This window comes from Phyllostomus discolor, chromosome 9 (genome assembly GCF_004126475.2).
Source record: "Phyllostomus discolor isolate MPI-MPIP mPhyDis1 chromosome 9, mPhyDis1.pri.v3, whole genome shotgun sequence".
Taxonomy (NCBI): Eukaryota; Metazoa; Chordata; class Mammalia; order Chiroptera; family Phyllostomidae; genus Phyllostomus; species Phyllostomus discolor.
The window spans coordinates 80,119,294-80,135,515 of NC_040911.2; the positions used below are offsets into that span (position 1 = coordinate 80,119,294).

The 16,222-nt window shown below is 40.6% G+C and overlaps 1 protein-coding gene across 4 annotated transcripts in view; it reads left to right on the forward strand.

Annotated features, from left to right (window-relative positions):
- The window catches only part of SLC23A2 (solute carrier family 23 member 2), a 121,261-nt gene that overhangs the window by 35,078 nt on the left and 69,961 nt on the right, over positions 1 to 16,222 (forward strand). Inside the window, exon 1 of one of the 4 annotated variants that reach the window (XM_036009589.1) lies at positions 2,896 to 3,805. The exons of the other annotated variants lie outside the window; for them this stretch is intronic. The gene's annotated coding sequence lies outside the window, so the exon portion shown is untranslated. Of the gene's footprint in view, positions 1 to 2,895; positions 3,806 to 16,222 lie in introns of those variants that run through there. 4 annotated transcript variants of the gene reach the window in all.

The following is a 16,222-nucleotide window of genomic DNA, read 5'->3' on the forward strand; positions in this document are numbered from 1 at the left end:
CATCCTGATCACCAGTGCTTTGAACTGTGCATCTGATAGGTTGGCTATCTCTTGGTTGCTTAGTTGTATTTGCTGTGGAGCTTTGATCTGTTCTTTTGTTTGGGCCCTTTTTTTTGGTCTTGTTGCTCCTGTTACATATGAGGGGCGGAGCCTTAGGTGTTCACCAAGGTGGGGCAACTCAGTTGCTGGGTTGTGATTCTGTACGTGGGGACGGGGCCTGAGAAGGAACAATGGCACTTGCTCTGCTCTCTGTTGGATTTCAGTCCCTTCCGCTGCTTCCCCCAAGCAAACTGGGCCCTTCTGGTGCTGATTCCTGTGTGGGTGGGCCTGTGTACGTTCCAGGACCCTGTGGATCTCTCCAGCGAACTCTCCCATGAGACCGGGAGTCTCTCCCTGTGCCTCAACCCCCACAGGTGTTTTCAATGGTGTTTTGAGGCCATATTTCCCAGAGGCTGGGACCCTGGGCTGAGTGGTTTGTGTTGCTCCCCAGTTTCGTCTGGTTAATCTGCGTGCGAATGTGGGACTGCATGGTCAGCCAGCTGCCTGGCACATAGTGCCTTGCTTCACAATTGCCGCCTCTCTGGGTCTGCCCATTGCCACTCTACACACAGGGTCTGCCAGTTGCTGCCTGCGAGCCCAGGGTCTGCCCACGGCCGTCTTGGGCACCCTGAGTACCTTGCGCGCCCAGTCCCACCACTTTTTGTGCTGAGACTCCTCTCTGCCCAGCTGTGTGACTCCACCCCGCCTACCGATCTGGATGAATGTGTCTTATTTTAACTCCTTGGTTTTCGGACTTCCATACAGTTCAATTTTCTGTCAGCTCTGGTTGTTATTTTGTTTCTAAATTGTTGTCCTTATTTTGGTTGTCCAAGGAGGCACAGTGTGTCTATTTATGCCTCCATCTTGGCTGGAAGTCTGTTTTAAATTCTAATATTGGTTTTCTTTAAGTAAAAAACATTTTTCTTTCATTTATTAACTTTTTTGTCTTAAGTAAAACAAATAAAAATAAAAAACCCACTTCTCCAGTTGTCAGCATTAAGACCTAGTGGTATTTTTCCATTCCTGTCTGTTGGGGAGAGAGGCTTTAGCATCTTATTCCCTATCTTCAATCTTTATTAATGTACTCTGGTTTGTTCTGCTTTATTATTACGAATTACCAATTTTACAGTATATAGCATGTCCTTACAGAATAATTTGACACATGCATTCGGTTTTGTAACTGAATTTAGTTTCCTTATTTAATTTTGTCCCAATCTTGATGGTTTTGGTTGGCCTACATTATTTGCAGCCTTGTATATTAGTGGCCTTTCTGAATCTTGCCTCTTCTGTGGTTAGAATAAGGCCTCAATCCCCCTTCCTCCCTTTTCTTTCTCAGCCCATGCATATCTGACATTGCAGTTGTTGGCTTTCCCATGTGAAGGTCGACTTGTCTGGGTATAAAATTTTGGGGGAAAACCTTTTCTTTAGTTCTCTATAGATTAGCATTTTTTGTTGACTCCTGGCATTTAATTCTGCCTTGGAAAATCCTGGGGCTCATCTTAATTATTGCTACCATTTGAGTAAACCAGACATTATCTCCTCCCTGTATATTTCTATGACTTTTTAATCCTGTAGTTAAATTATTTTGCTAGGATATCTTCAATTTATAGGTTTATTCTCTCTGATTTTGTTTGAATCTGGTGTGTCCCTAAAATCTCTATACCCAGGTTTTTCTTAATCTCAGAATAGTTTTTTTTATTCTATACTTTTGTATCTTTAAGTCTGTTCCATTTGTTCTTTATAACAAAGTTTTATTGAGATATAATTCACATACCTTAAAGTTTTCCCATTTAAGGTCTATAGTTCAGTAGCTTCTGGTATATCAGACTTGTGCAAACATCACCACAATCAAATTTTAGATTTTTTTCATCTCATAAAGAAATCACAAATCCATTAAAAGTTATTTTCCATTCTGGTCCCCCATTTCTACCCCAGCCCCCCACTAATCCCTTTCTGCCTCTCTAGATTTACCTCTTCTGGACATTTTATAATATAAGTGGAATCATACAATGTGACTGGCTTCCTTGTTGTTTTTCTGATAAGTCAAGTGAAGAAACACCGATTATTCACATCTTGGCTTTGCTGTTTGCTTTTTTCCCTCCAGGGTTCTCATCTCTGAACTGGTGGCTGCCTTTCTGGCAGTACTAGAGTTTCTCAGGCTTGTGCTCCACCTTTCAGTTCTCTACTGTTTTCTCTAGTTTCACTTCTCTTTGTTGCTTTTAAGTTAATTTAGTTTCCTTACAATTAATTCTTCCCCACCCCAGTTTATTGTCTCTTGGTTCCATTTTATCTAATTGTCTGAACTTGTTTCCTCCTGTTTTTTTTTTAAACAACTGTTTTGTTTTGTTTTTTCTTTTCTCCTTTGTTCTAAATTGAAATTATCTTTTGGTTTCTGCAGTAGAATCTTTCTGAGGTTAGTGATTTAGCAGAACATCTTTGATACAGTTCTTCTGTTCAGAATACAAAAACTCACAGTAATTTTTTCATAGGTTACATGCTGGGTTTTTCCTCTTGGCTGACTTAGGAGCAAGGGGTGTTCTGGTCTGTCTGGGCATGTTGACCTGATGGGTTGGGTGTGTTACGTGTGACCTGTGTTCTGGGCACTTGTGGTGGTGAATCTCCTGCCTGTGCACAGTTGACGCATTTGGCTTTCAGCCTTCTCTCCAGCTTCTCCTCCAGTCAAGTCGCATCTTCCTGTTATGCTCACTGCTGACTTCCTTAAGTTTATTCATGAATAAATAATACTTTGAGCTCCTTTTCTCTCGGAGTTGTCCTGGTTCCTCTTCTGCTTTTATCCCAGAGACCTCATCTTCTAAGATATGCTTTGCTGCTGGTAGTGCTTCTTTTGCCCGTCTGTTCGTCATTGAGCCTTGTGGTCCCTGTCTGGATTTGGAAGTGCAGTCAGGCGTTGGGGAGATAGAGGCAGGGGTTTGTCCTCACAGAACATCCCAAAGGGCAGAAGTGCCTTCTCCCACGTTTCTGGCAAGCTCTGGCCTTGGATCAGGACTAGAAAGGGCAAAAGTCTGATTACAGGTGTGGCTTCTTCTCTCTTACTGATATGAAATTGTCAGCGTGTGTTTGCCTTTTTATGTGTCTTCATGGGCACTTTCACTTTTCATTAGGGCCTCCGTTGCTGGTACCTGCATACCAGATGCCATGTCCAGTTGGGATCACAGTGATCTGTTGGCTTTTTCTGTCATTTAATAGATCTCATACCTTGAGATCTATTTTTAATCTGTGGAAGTCTTTGAGCCTTGTAAACACTTGTCTTTGGGCCCCCAATTGGGGAAATGAAAAATTACCAGGGAGTAAAATTAATCCCTCTTTGCACTGAAGCTGAAACCAGTGTGGGTGGACTTGTTTGTCTGAACAAAAGGATTTGGAAAGATAGGTTTTAATTTCCCTTATTTGTGTGGGTTTGAGAAATGTAATCCCAGCAGCTGTTTGGTTTCCACAATAGAATATCCAGCCTGCCCCGTGGAGACAGAGACACGGTAAGTAGCCATGTAGAGGCATGCAGTAACCACTTGTTACCAGGCGGTGGCTGTTGTGTAACACAAATAGATAGCATTGCTGACCAGGTGGTATGGTTATACAATTTTGGCAAGCATGTGGGTTATAAAAGCTGAAATTCCTTCAGCACCTGAAGTGTCTCATGCTGATCATTAGAAAGATCCCAGCCTTGTGGAGACGCCGGCACAAAATTAGTGGGTAGGGTGCTGATTAAAGAATATTTTCGTGGATAGAGTATGATTTCACTCTGCAGGTAAGACCATTTCTTGGTATATAAGCTTTGCTTTGGGGAATTAGTGTTTTTCTGTGTGTTTCTGTGTGTGTATCTGTGACAGTGTGTGCTCCTCTCTGGGGCCATGTGTCTGGTTTTTTGCAAATATATGGATTATGTGTGTGTGTGTCTATGAGGTGGGTAGGGAACCTGTGGCTCAAGTTTGCCCAGTGGGCTATCAGAAAATCTCTGAAGTCTTTCTTGGTGTTGTCAGACATTATTTAAATATTAATAGCTGAACATTAACATTTATACACCTCTTTGAAAGCTGTGCCCCTCATTAAATATGGGAGAAAGAGTGATGATAAACACCTGATCTACAACAATTAAAAATGTCAAAATCAGTGGTGTTCAGGTGCTCATTTACCTTCTTGTTCCCCGAGTAAGGTCCAGTCCTGGGACTTCCAACGTTCTGTGTGCTTATTTTACATTTTGTTCTATGAAGAATTTTAAGGGTTGGAGGAAAAGCAAAAAGGAACATAGGTTAAACAAACTTGATGGAGAGCCTGGAGTCTCTTATAGTTGAATACATCTATTTTTAATCTTTTAAGTTTGGGGGGGTTGTAAAAATTTCAGGTTCAGACAGCAAAAAAGCAATACATCTGTGGCACAGGACTCTAAGTGATTGCCCACTCTATATTGAATAGATACACACACACACACACACACATAAATTAAGAGGAATGCGCTTCTTTGTAGAAAAGAGTATGTATAACATACAGGTGTGGGAAGTTTATTTAACGTCAGGGAAAAGATTACTTTGATCGCTGTGTATATGGTGTTAATCAGGAAAATAATTACAGCGTCACAGCCCCAGGTAATTGTAGTGCAGTTTAAGCAAACCCACTCTTCAGCCATCAGATAATCCAGCTGGGTAGGTGAAATTTCAGCACTTCCTTTTCCTTATCTTGGGACAGTCTGCCAGGAGGAGATGGAACTCTTAGTAGACTGGACTAGGGGGCCATGGGGTTAGGGTGAGGAGAAAAAGGATGTTGCAGAACAGATTTGTAAATGGAATTTCTTCCGGACAGTAGGAAGACGGCAGGTGGTTGTAGAAGTAAGTAAATGTGCCAAAGTCCAGCAAAACTGAGCAGATGTATTAGGTAGTTAGGAGATAAGGGAAAGATGGAGCTAGACCTCTCCATTTAGGTGACAGAAGGAAATTTGACATTGACCCCTGGGGCAGAGGAAAGGATGAGAACATGCCAAAGAGGAATAGTATGATGTGAAGAATAATTCAGGGAGAGGTCTGACAATACAATGAACTTGAGGTGTGGAATGAATGATTATTTGAAATTATTGTCCCAGCACATGGGCAGCAATGGCAACAGTAGCTAGAGGTGACCAAGGAGCCATCAGCTGTGCTGATCGGAGGATGGAGCTGGGGCAATACAGAGGGGAGCGCAAGGTTAGCAGGGAGGAACCACCCCTTGGAAGTTACCTTAGCACCCAGGGCAGTCCTTGTATTGGAAACGGGGGTGGGGGGGGGGGGGGGGGGGGGGGGGGGTGGTGGGTGTAGGATCAAATATCAGGGGTCATTTGGAGACATGGAAGAGGAGGAATCTTCCTTCTCTCTATTCCCTGACAGTACATGGGGACTTGCTTCCCTTGGCTTCCTCCAGCATGACCTTTAGACATGACCTCTCAAGATTTATCTGGCTGCTCATCTTCAGAGCCTTGTTCTGCTGGTCCAGGAAGGAATAGGAGCAGCTTTTGTGCTCTGAAGATGATTGCTGTGTTTGCCACTTGCCCTTGGCTTTTTTTGTCCAAGGGTAAATCAGCGTTTCTTTCTCCATAGTTTAGAAAACCACCCTTTATTAATCGTCCTTCCCATACTTTTGATAAGAGTTACATGACATCATGTTTGTATCTTGAATATGATAAGCAGTCAATTCTGCACATTTTTATGTTATTAAAATTACATATAAAAGTAGCTTTTCAGTGGCCTCTGTAATAACTGATCAATATATTAAAAATAGTATTTAAATAAAAAAATCATTTACACAAAAAATGATGTTAAGTCACACACAGTAGAAGTAAATTCAGTAAAACCCAGCTTGATTCTACTTGTGTTTTCTCAAATATACATTTATATTTTAATTCTGGCCTGTGGGCTATACCTTTTGCTTCACTATTTCTCCCTCTCCCCTCTTTTGCCCCAGTCACATGATTTCCTTTAATAAATCTGGATGACGGGTTAGGTTTTGTTTCAGGTGTTATATTACTAACTGGCCCATGGAAAAATGTTTAGGTTTTCTCCAAATATTTGAATGCCTTTTCTGTGATGGACACTGTTCCTTTCCAGTTCTATTCCTGCCTGGTCAGGGAGCTGGACAAAGAAGCCATGTGCCATGGTAACATGGAAGAATGGTAGCTAACCCAGGAATGCTTCTTGAAGGAGGAGGCTTCTTGAGCTAAGACCCAGGAATTGTAGGTCAGTGTGGTCCCAGTAGATGGTACCTGGGGCAAGAGAGGTATGGTGAGGATGATTAGTCTTAAGGTATTGTCGTAATTTTATTTAAGTAAAGTCTGGGGAAGAGATTTCTGCTGGATGATACCAACCTCAGTATCTTATACCTACAACATATAAGAAAAACAAAGATCACTGGTGACTTTGTATTTGAAAGCCTCCAAACCAGACAAGATGTCAGCTGCTTTTTAAAAAATTTTTTATTTATTTACTTTTAAAAAAGAGAAGGGAGGGAGAAAGAAAGAGAGAGAGAGAGAAATATCAGTGTAATAAATTGATTGGTTACCTCTCACATGCCCCCAACTAGGGACCTGGCCTGCAACCTAGGCATGTGTCCTGACTGGGAATGGAACCAGCAACCTTTTGGTTCTACAGGCTGGTGCTCAATCCACTGAACCACACCACCCAGAGCAATGTCAGCTGCTTTGACCTTTTATTATATACTTGACTACCTTTCTCCTAACTGAGTAGTTGGTGAGTCTTATTTACATAGATTGGCCATTGCTTTTCATTACTCGGACTATGTGTAAAACACCACCAGTAAACAACCTTTTGGGCTGGATTTAAGTGCTTTTTTTAGAATTTAGTGTTTATTTGGGGAATAGAGTTTATTCTGTACCGAGGGCCTTCAGGACAGTCTCTAGAAGAGACTGAAGTGGTCTTCTGTAGGCAGGGTGTATTCTTTAACATTTGTTTTGTTTTATCACTTGTACATTTTATTTTATGCACCATAAAATATTTACTTTTAATTAGGAGTCATCCTCCCTACCCACCTTACTCCACGGATGGTCCAGGAATATTTGCCGTGTCTATTCAGCAACTTCGTGTTCACTGCAGCCCATGGTTGAGATCCCTGACTCCATTTTTAGGTGATTCTTAAGTAATCCAGCACTATTGGCCCAGGGGCCCTTTTCTTCCACCTTCAGAGCAGGGTTGTTGCTATGGGGCAAGTGAGTCTCAGGCTCATGAACCACGGATTGTTCTTGAATCATTTGCACTAATGTTTTCTGTGTAGTTTTCATTTACTGCCATCTATTTGGGAAAATGTGTATCGTTAACATTTATCGAGTATTTATTCTGTGCTAAGAGCTGGGATTATAAAGATGAATTGTACTCAGGGGGACTCTACCCTTTGGGACAACTCTTAGTGATTAATTCATTCAGCTGTTGAGTGCTTTGGACTAGGAAATACTAGGTGCTGATGATGGGAGGGCATGTTTTCTTAGGATTTGGTTAGGCTTCCAAGAAACACAGAAGGTCTTGGCCTTTAATTTCAGGAGCAGCTCAGCCCTTAGTTCCTCCTTAACGTAGGCCCATCATACTTCCAAGTCAGGTGGGGCCTGAGGGTGTGGCCTCTAAAGGACCGTTCTTCCAGGGTTCTCAGTGGGTAGCTTCTGAGATGGAACCTTGCCCCCAACCCTAGGTTCCCCCTCATAAATCCAGGTTTTATCTGGCTCTTATTTTTTAATTTTCTTCCTCTTAAGAGAGTAAGTCCACAAACCAAGACAGTGACAGAAGGCTGACACAACTTGTGAGGTACAAAGGAGGTTTTCATGATTGTAGTCATTGAGGTGGTTTAGTTTGGGGCTCTATAAATTTTATTTTTATCTTTTTAATCCTCACCCGAAGATATGTTTTATTGATTTGAGAGAGAGAGAGGAAGAGAGAAAGAGAGAGAAACATCGATGTGAGAGAGAAATAGAAATCGGTAGCCTGCTGTAGGTGGCTTGACTGGGTATTGAACCTATACCCTTTTGGTGTATGGGGACGACACTGCAACCAACTGAATCACTGGGGCAGGGCAGGCCTTGATAGATTTTAAAGAAAGCCACTGTGGGGCTATGATTCTGGGTACTCATTCCACTATTGTGGAGAGGGAATAATTGTTATTAGTGTCGATTACCTTTTACTACTTTGGCTAATACTACTACTACTACTAATAATAATAATGGTTTCAGGATTGAACCCACAAGTTGGGTATGTGCCCTGACCAGGAATTGAACCTGTGACCTGATAGTCTATAGGACGACACTCCAACCAACTGAGCCGCACTGGCCAGGCAAATAATTTACTTTGGTAAATTATTTTTATGTGTTTGTTAGTTTAAGCTCAGCAAATAACCTGATTTAAATTGGGTACTTGGAATATGCTTTTTATGTCATTGGGCAGAACATTAATTAAAGTGACTTTTAGGTTTTATTTGACCCATAGTAGTACAAAGCATTTTACCTTGAAACTGGGTTACCCTTGTTAGCTGTGCTCTGAAGTTTTTTTGTTTTGTTAAATTTCATAATTTTAAAAATTCTGGTTGAGATCTACTAAGTCGATTTTATGGCTCACCAGTGGGTAGTGACCTGCAATTTGAAAAACAAGTTCTTGGGAATGTTTTGGAAAAGGCCATAGGAAGATTGTTTTTTTGTTTTTTGTTTTTTTTTATTTTCAGTTACACCCTGTAGGCATAACCACCATCACAAGCTGAGACAATAACCATGCCTTACAAGTTCATTCATTGCTGCTTAGATGGAGTCAGGATCAGCGTCAGAAGTGTAAACTCCCTAAAACGGGACCCAATATATTAGGTTGGCCAAAATGTCCAAATGGTTTTTTCTGTAAAATAAAATACTAAACATCTTCCAATGCCTAAGACAGCCCCACAGCAAAGAATTATTTGGCCATACTGTCAGTTGTACCAAGAAACTTCACAAACCACTTTTGACAAATTCAGTCAGTCATAGAACCTTCTCCATACACTGCACAAATCTTTTTTTGTGTGTTTCAGTTGCGTTTTTACCTTTCTTGAAATACTAAAGCATAATACGCCAAAAATGTTGTGTATCTTCCATTTTCAATATTAAAATGGTTGCATAAAAATTTACCAATTTTGATTTTTTTAAATGTGTGTTCATATGACAGCTGTCATAATACAGTCTAACAAAATTGTTTCAAATGAAGTTAAAGACAACTAAGCACTACTAGAGCCATTGTATGGAAAAAAACTAAATGAACTTTTTGGCCAACCCAACATTAGGCAGTCATTTAAGTATGTACGTTTAATGGAAGTACATCATATACAAATTGGGGATATTCGTTCCAGTAGTCTTTTTTTGTCATGGGTTGAAAGCGTTTAGGTCAGCTGTTAGCATTGAACAACATTTAATGGAGCAGCAGTCCAACTATAATCCCCTTATGATGGGATTTACGCAGTGAGCCATAAATTGGCTTTTAAAATGTGCTTTATCATTGAACCTGGCTACTCTGAAAGCTCTTGTTTGTGTCTTGGTAGGGACCAAACTGCCACTTGGCAAGTAGAGATTTTGAGTTTCTTTATCCCCAAGTCTTCCTTCTTAGTCCTACTCTCATCTGTCACATTAGGTTTATGCAAGTGGAGAAAATACAATAGCTGTATCCTACCCCAGCATACCCATCCAAAGGTGTGGGTGACCTGAGGACCACCAACATCAGAACGTGTGCATTTGTTAACTAAGTAGGTTCCTGGGCTCCAGTGCAGGCCCATGGAATCAGACTGTGGGGGAGAGGACATTTAAAAATTTTTTTCCTTCAAAAATGGATTTTATTGAAGTATATTTTACATACAGTAAATGGATATACATACAAATGGAGCTATCAGAATCACAACCATGATACAGCAACAGCACATTTCTGTCACTCTAAAGATTCTTTCTCTGGCTTTGGAGAGCCTCCCTCCCTCCATTCCTGCCCGAGGTCACCACTGCCCTGCTTCCCATCTGTGGCTTAAGGAACCAGGCCTTGTGACTGAATTCTTTCAACTTAACATCTGTGTGCGTCCTCCATGCTGTTACGTGCATCAGTAGTTGCTTCTTTTTCATTGTTGGGTATTTTTCATGTGGACCCAGCATGATTTGTGTACCCATTCATTGGTGATGAACCTTTGGATGTTTTGAGTGATGGGCTCTTATATAAAGATAACTTTGAACATTTGACTATAATAAGTATTTGTGTAGAAGACACCTACATTTTGAATAAGCTTCCCAAGTGAGCCTTAGGCACATGAACCGCTGATTCTTATGGTCTCCAGTCTTTTCTTTCTTATTCTTCTTGCACAATTTGCACTAGTGTTTTCTATGGTTTCACTTAATGCCATCTATTTGGGGTAAATGTGTATCTCATTAGCATTTACTATCTGTGCTGAGAGCTGGGAATATAAAGATGAATTATACTTGGGGACTCTACCCTTTGGGACAACTCTTAGTGATTAATTCATTCATGAATTAGACTAGGAAATACTAGGTGCTGATGATGGGAGGGCATGTTTTCTTAGGATTTGGTTAGGCTTCCAAGAAACACAGAAGGTCTTGGCCTTTAATTTCAGGAGCAGCTCAGCCCTTAATTCCTCTTTAAATAGGCCCATCATACTTCCAAGTCAGGTAGCCATGGCCAACCACAGGAGGGAGTTGATACATTTTTGGACAGAGGACAATGGTCAGACAAAAAATTAAGTGCAAGAGAAATGATCACTGGCTGGATAGCTGATGAAATAAGTACTAATTAAAAGCTGTTATTCTGCATTTGTGTCTGATTATTGGTGGCTGGAGAACTGGTGGTTTAGTTCAGGAAACTGAAAGTTTGTTAAAGATCTGAATATTTTACTTTTCTCCTTACAGCAGAATTTCCCAAATTGTTGTTTTTTCACTCTGTCAGGCTCACATTTATTTGGAGGTTGACCTTTTTTTTTTTTTTTTTTTTTTTTTTTTAAAGACTGCAGTGACTTCCTGCTTGCTCTAAGGTAGTGATTTTTAACTGTGGCTGCCGGAGAGCTTTAAAACATGTTCAGGCTACAAAGACCTATTCTGTCAGGCAATCTGGGTGGGGACCCAAGCAGTGGTATTTTTAAAGTTCTTAGGTGGTTTCAACGGGGAAGCAAAGTTGAAGGCCACTTCTTTAGGGCAGCAGGGAAGCCTTGGTTGTTCGTATACCTCCTTTATTGTCAGTTCCCCTCTTAACCTGCTGCATTTAATTACAGGATCTTGACTTTTATCCATTCTTTTTCAATAACGGAAGTTATTTTACAACTTCAGCCATGAGGACTTTATTCCACACTGCCCTGGAATTCTAGAGCTGTGTCCTGACCTCGAGACAGAAACAACTGAACTGCTTTGTGTTTGCTGTATGGTTAAGGGGAACCAAACCACTCCTCTGTTTCTGTTTCTGAAAGGTGGGGAAGAGCTGGGGTGCTGATGTGTGTGTCAGTAGGCTCTTGAGGAAGAAAGTGGGCCTTTCATTGTTAAGTAATAATTTAGAACATACAGAGGAATAAAAAGAAGAAAATAAGTCCTTTGCTGTCCCACCGATCACCATTTCTGGTTAATATTTTGGGATTAGTGTCTGTGTACATGCACACACTCACTTTTACATGCAAAGGGGTCAGTTCTGTGTACTGTTTTATTCATTGTATAAATTACCTTTAATTTGGCCCTGACTGGTGCAGCTCAGTTGGTTGGGTGTCCTTCTGCAACATGAAGTGTTGCTGGTTTGATTCCCAGTCAGGGCACATGCCTGGGTTGTGAGTTTGGCTCCCAGACAGGGTGTGTATGAGAAGCAATCTATTGAAGTTTATCTCTTACATCAATGTTTCTCTCCCTCTCTTTCTCCCTTCCTTCCCTTCTGTCTAAAAAAATAACATCTTCAAAAAAATTTACCTGTAATCTTTTTCATTCATTGCCTCATTTTAAAAATTGATAGCTTTTATGATTATTATTATGGTAATAACAATTAACCTGCAATCTGTCCTCTTAACAGATTTTTTTAACAGACTTTTAAATGCACAATACTGTATAGTTAACTGTAGGCACAGTGTTGCACAGCAGACCCCTACAACTTACTCATCTTGCACAGTGAACTTTATACCTGTTGTAGCAACTCCCCGTTTCCTCCTCCATCCCCACCCTTGGCAACTGCCATCCTGTTCTCTCCTTCTGTGAGTTGGACTACTTTAGATACTTCATATAATATTTGTCCTGCTATGGCTGGCTTATTTCACTTAATAAATTTTGTACATATTATTTTTTAACCTGTTTTCTCCTGTAACATAGGATGAACATCTTTCCATGTCAATAGTTATTTCTGTGCCATCTTTTTAATGGCTACATGGTATTCCTTTGCAAAAACATAGCACACAATTTTACCACTCACTTTTCTAGTGTTGGACCTTAGATGTTTTTCTAGTTTTTGGTCTTAATAATGTTAGCATGCATCATTTTTTTTAATCCTTACCCGAGGATATTTTTTTCATTGCTTTTGAGAGAGAGAGGGAGAGAAACAGAGAGACAGAAAAACTTCAATGAGAGAAAGAAACATCGATTGGTTGCCTTCTTGTGTGTACCCCCTCTGGGGCTCAAATGTACAACCTGGGTATATGCCCTGACTAGGAATTGAACCAGCAATCTTTCTGTCTATGGGACGATACTCCAACCGAGCCACACTGGCCAGGGCAACATGTATAATTTTACAGTTAAATCTTCATGTGTCCCAATTGTTACCTTAAAATTCCTAGAAGTAGCATTTCTTCAGGACAGATATTAGGAGTATGAATTTTTATTACTTTTTGATACATATAACCAGATTGCCTTCTTATTAGCAAATTTATTTTTCATTAGGAGTGTGTCTGTTTCTTTACCACCTTACAAATCAAGGAATTAAAAATAACCAAGGTATTAAAAAACAAAAAGGTACATCATTTCAATGTATTTTTAGTTGATTTAAGACAAGGAATGAACATTTATATTATCATTTGTACTTGGCAGGGAGATAGAAGTTTAGAAGCTTGTAAATTTTACCCATTTTTATATTAAGGATTTTTGTTTTCTGTTTATTGATTTGTAAGACCTCTTAAAATAATAAAGATATTAAGAATTATCTAGTGTATAACATAGTGTCTTTAAATTTTGGGTTATTTTGCTTCTTAGAGAAATCTAAAATATATAAAAAGGTTTTATTTATTTATTTTTAGAGAGAAGGGAAGCAGAAAGAGAGGGAGAGAAACATCCGTGTGACAGAGATGGATGTTTCTGTCTCTGTTTCTGTTCGACTGGTTGCCTCTTGCATGCCCCCAGCTGGGGACCTGGCCCCTAACCCAGGCGTGTGCCCCAACTGGGAATCGAATAGGTGGCCTTTTGGTTCACAGGATGACGCTCAATCCACTGAGCCACATGAGCCAGGGCTAAAAATTTTTTATACTACAAAATGTATTAGCTTCTGGTCTTTTTCATCTTTAATAATATGCTAAGAAAGGAGCCCCCACCCTAATATTATATAATCATTTAGTAGCTGTATTATTATTTTTAAAATAGTGAACTGGTTGTTCTTGGCGTGTTGTATTGAAAACTCAATACTTTGTCTTACGATTTGAGTGAAGTTGAGTGAAGTACCTCCCAAATCATGTATTCGTTGGTTTGTAGGTTTTCTGATCTTTTTATTTTTGTGCCTATATTGATTGAAGTTTTCTGTTTAATACAGTTTTATGATAGTGTCCCTATCTGATAGCTCTGTTCTTTTTGCAGATATTTGTGGCTACTCTTATTGTTCCACAGAAACTTTAGCAAACCTCTTTTTTCCTCCTCTTTTGGGATATGAATTGGCTTTTATTAAACTTACATACATTGTGTTTATGGGAAAATGTATACATTTATAGGTTTCTTATTGAAGAATATAGTCTGTTTCTCTGATATGAAAACCTCCTTTATGCTCCTAGTAATAGTTTATAGTTTTATTCATAAAGGCCGTGTACATTTTTTGTTAAATGCATTATGTATTTAGCTGTTATTGTCATTTTAAACAGAGTTCCTTCACCCTTTTACCTTTTCTGTAAATATCTTAGATTTTGTGGACCACATGCCTTCTGTCGCCTGTTCTTCTTCCTCGTTGCTTGTAAACCCTTACACACGTGAAAGCAGTTCTTCGCTGGGGCTGTGCAGACCAGGTGAGGCAGCAGTTTGTGTCCTCTGGTCTACATGCGTGTTGCTGGCGTCGGGGAAGTGTTTCCGTCCGCACTGAGGGAGGCTTGCTCATCTGTTTTCTACCTAGCCACTTATGTAGAGATTCTCTCAGATTTTTCTGTCTCTTGATATGGTTATAATTTGGTCTTTCCTTTCAAACACTTCCCTCATCTGTCAGTTGAATGGTAGCAGCAATGTCGGCACCCTGCCTTGTTCTTGACATTAATGTGTCTGTTGTATTGCAGATAGGGTTGATGTCGGCTGTTAATTTTCTTTCCCAATCTAGTAAGAGTATTAAGCAAGAATGACTGTTACATTATTCCATGTATCTTTATTTTTTAAGCATCATTTATTAATTCCACAAATTTTGGGAAGCCTTTATTAAAGGTGTCAAGTTCAGCATTAGCAGTTCGGGGTATATAGGCTGTGGCTATATATACCATTTATATATATGTATACACACATATATACATACATGCATATACACATACCCATCTTGTTCTGCCACTGTCTGGCTGGGCAGGCAGACATTGTCTTGCTGTGTGGTTCCCAGACACCGCAATGAGGTGTGATCAGAGGAAGCTCTGATGGGAGTTACCCCAAGGGAAAGGGTGCTTATTTGGGAGGCACTGCATGTGCAAGAGCCTGAGGGTTAGAAGAGGACCCAGTACCTTCAGAACCCAAAAGACAAATGACAGCCTAGTGGGACCAAGCTTCATACAGTGACCCTGTAGCCCTGCTTAGGAATTTGGGTGTCTATTCTGAGGCTGACCAGGACACCATCAAAGGACATGATAGTTTTTATAGCATGGTTGTGTTGGCAGCATTATGGACAAGTGGTAGATCCATTAAGGTGGAACAAGAAAATGACAAGAAGCTGTCGTACTGCTGATGAGATGATGGTTTGTGCTGTGGAATGACCAGACTGCACAGATTTGGGAGCTCTCTGTCTGAGGAGGGAGGGCATTAGTAGTCCTGGCTTCTTGGAACTCCCTCAAGAATCATGTGGAGGGCAGGAACTAACTGCATAGCAGGTCTGGCAGAGACAGAGCTCACAGGCCTCCCGGCCGGGGCTGTATATTCTTCTAGAAAGGTTGGCTGTAAATTGAGCATAATTTTATGTATTGTTTGTATAAACATTGTTAAGACAGGAATACTGATTAAAGTGTGAGTCTTACACTTTACACTTTTACACTTTTTACACTACTGCTTACAGCTGTTCATCATTTGGCATGTTACGTTCCTTCTCTGAAGCTCAGTTTCCACTTTTGTAGTTAGTGCACAAAGCAAGCAACACTATGCTTACTAGGGAGAAATCATTCCATTTGCGTAATGGTAGTGAAGAGATGTGCTTGCCACACATAAGTGCTTAGCTGGAAAACTGTTGTTATTCTTGTGTCCTCATTATTTTCATTGTTGGTGAACCTGACCTTTCATCCCTTAGCCCCTCCTTTCCCATTTGCCTTAAGATTAGGGCCAAGATAGCAGTGATCTTGCTTATTTTTCTTCCCAAAGAGTGAGAAGGGGGTGGTGGGGGATTGTGAGTGACTTGCCCCCTGTGTCAGTCTCCCTGGGGGATCTTGCCTTTTGTTTTAACACAAATTCTAGCACCCTAAACTCCACTTTCCTCCTTCTTTATCTTTTGCTGTGCTTACCTCTGAGCCTTGGCATTTCCTCACTCAAAAGTTAAGCCTGAATGAAACACTCTGATCTCTAGTTAGTGGGTGGCTGCCCTTGAGGTTGTCTTCATGATTGCTGAGTACTTGGCTGTGGAATGCTCCGTCATTTTGGGACTTCCAGATTTGTTCCCTGTTCACTGTCTTCTCCCCTTCTTCCTCCTCTTCTTCCTTCCACCATGGTACCCAACAAGGGTGTCTCTTTCCCAGGCATTGCAGCCTCTGTCCCGAGTCCTTCTCAGAACATCCTGCCCTACACTTTCTTGAGTCTCCTGCCCTC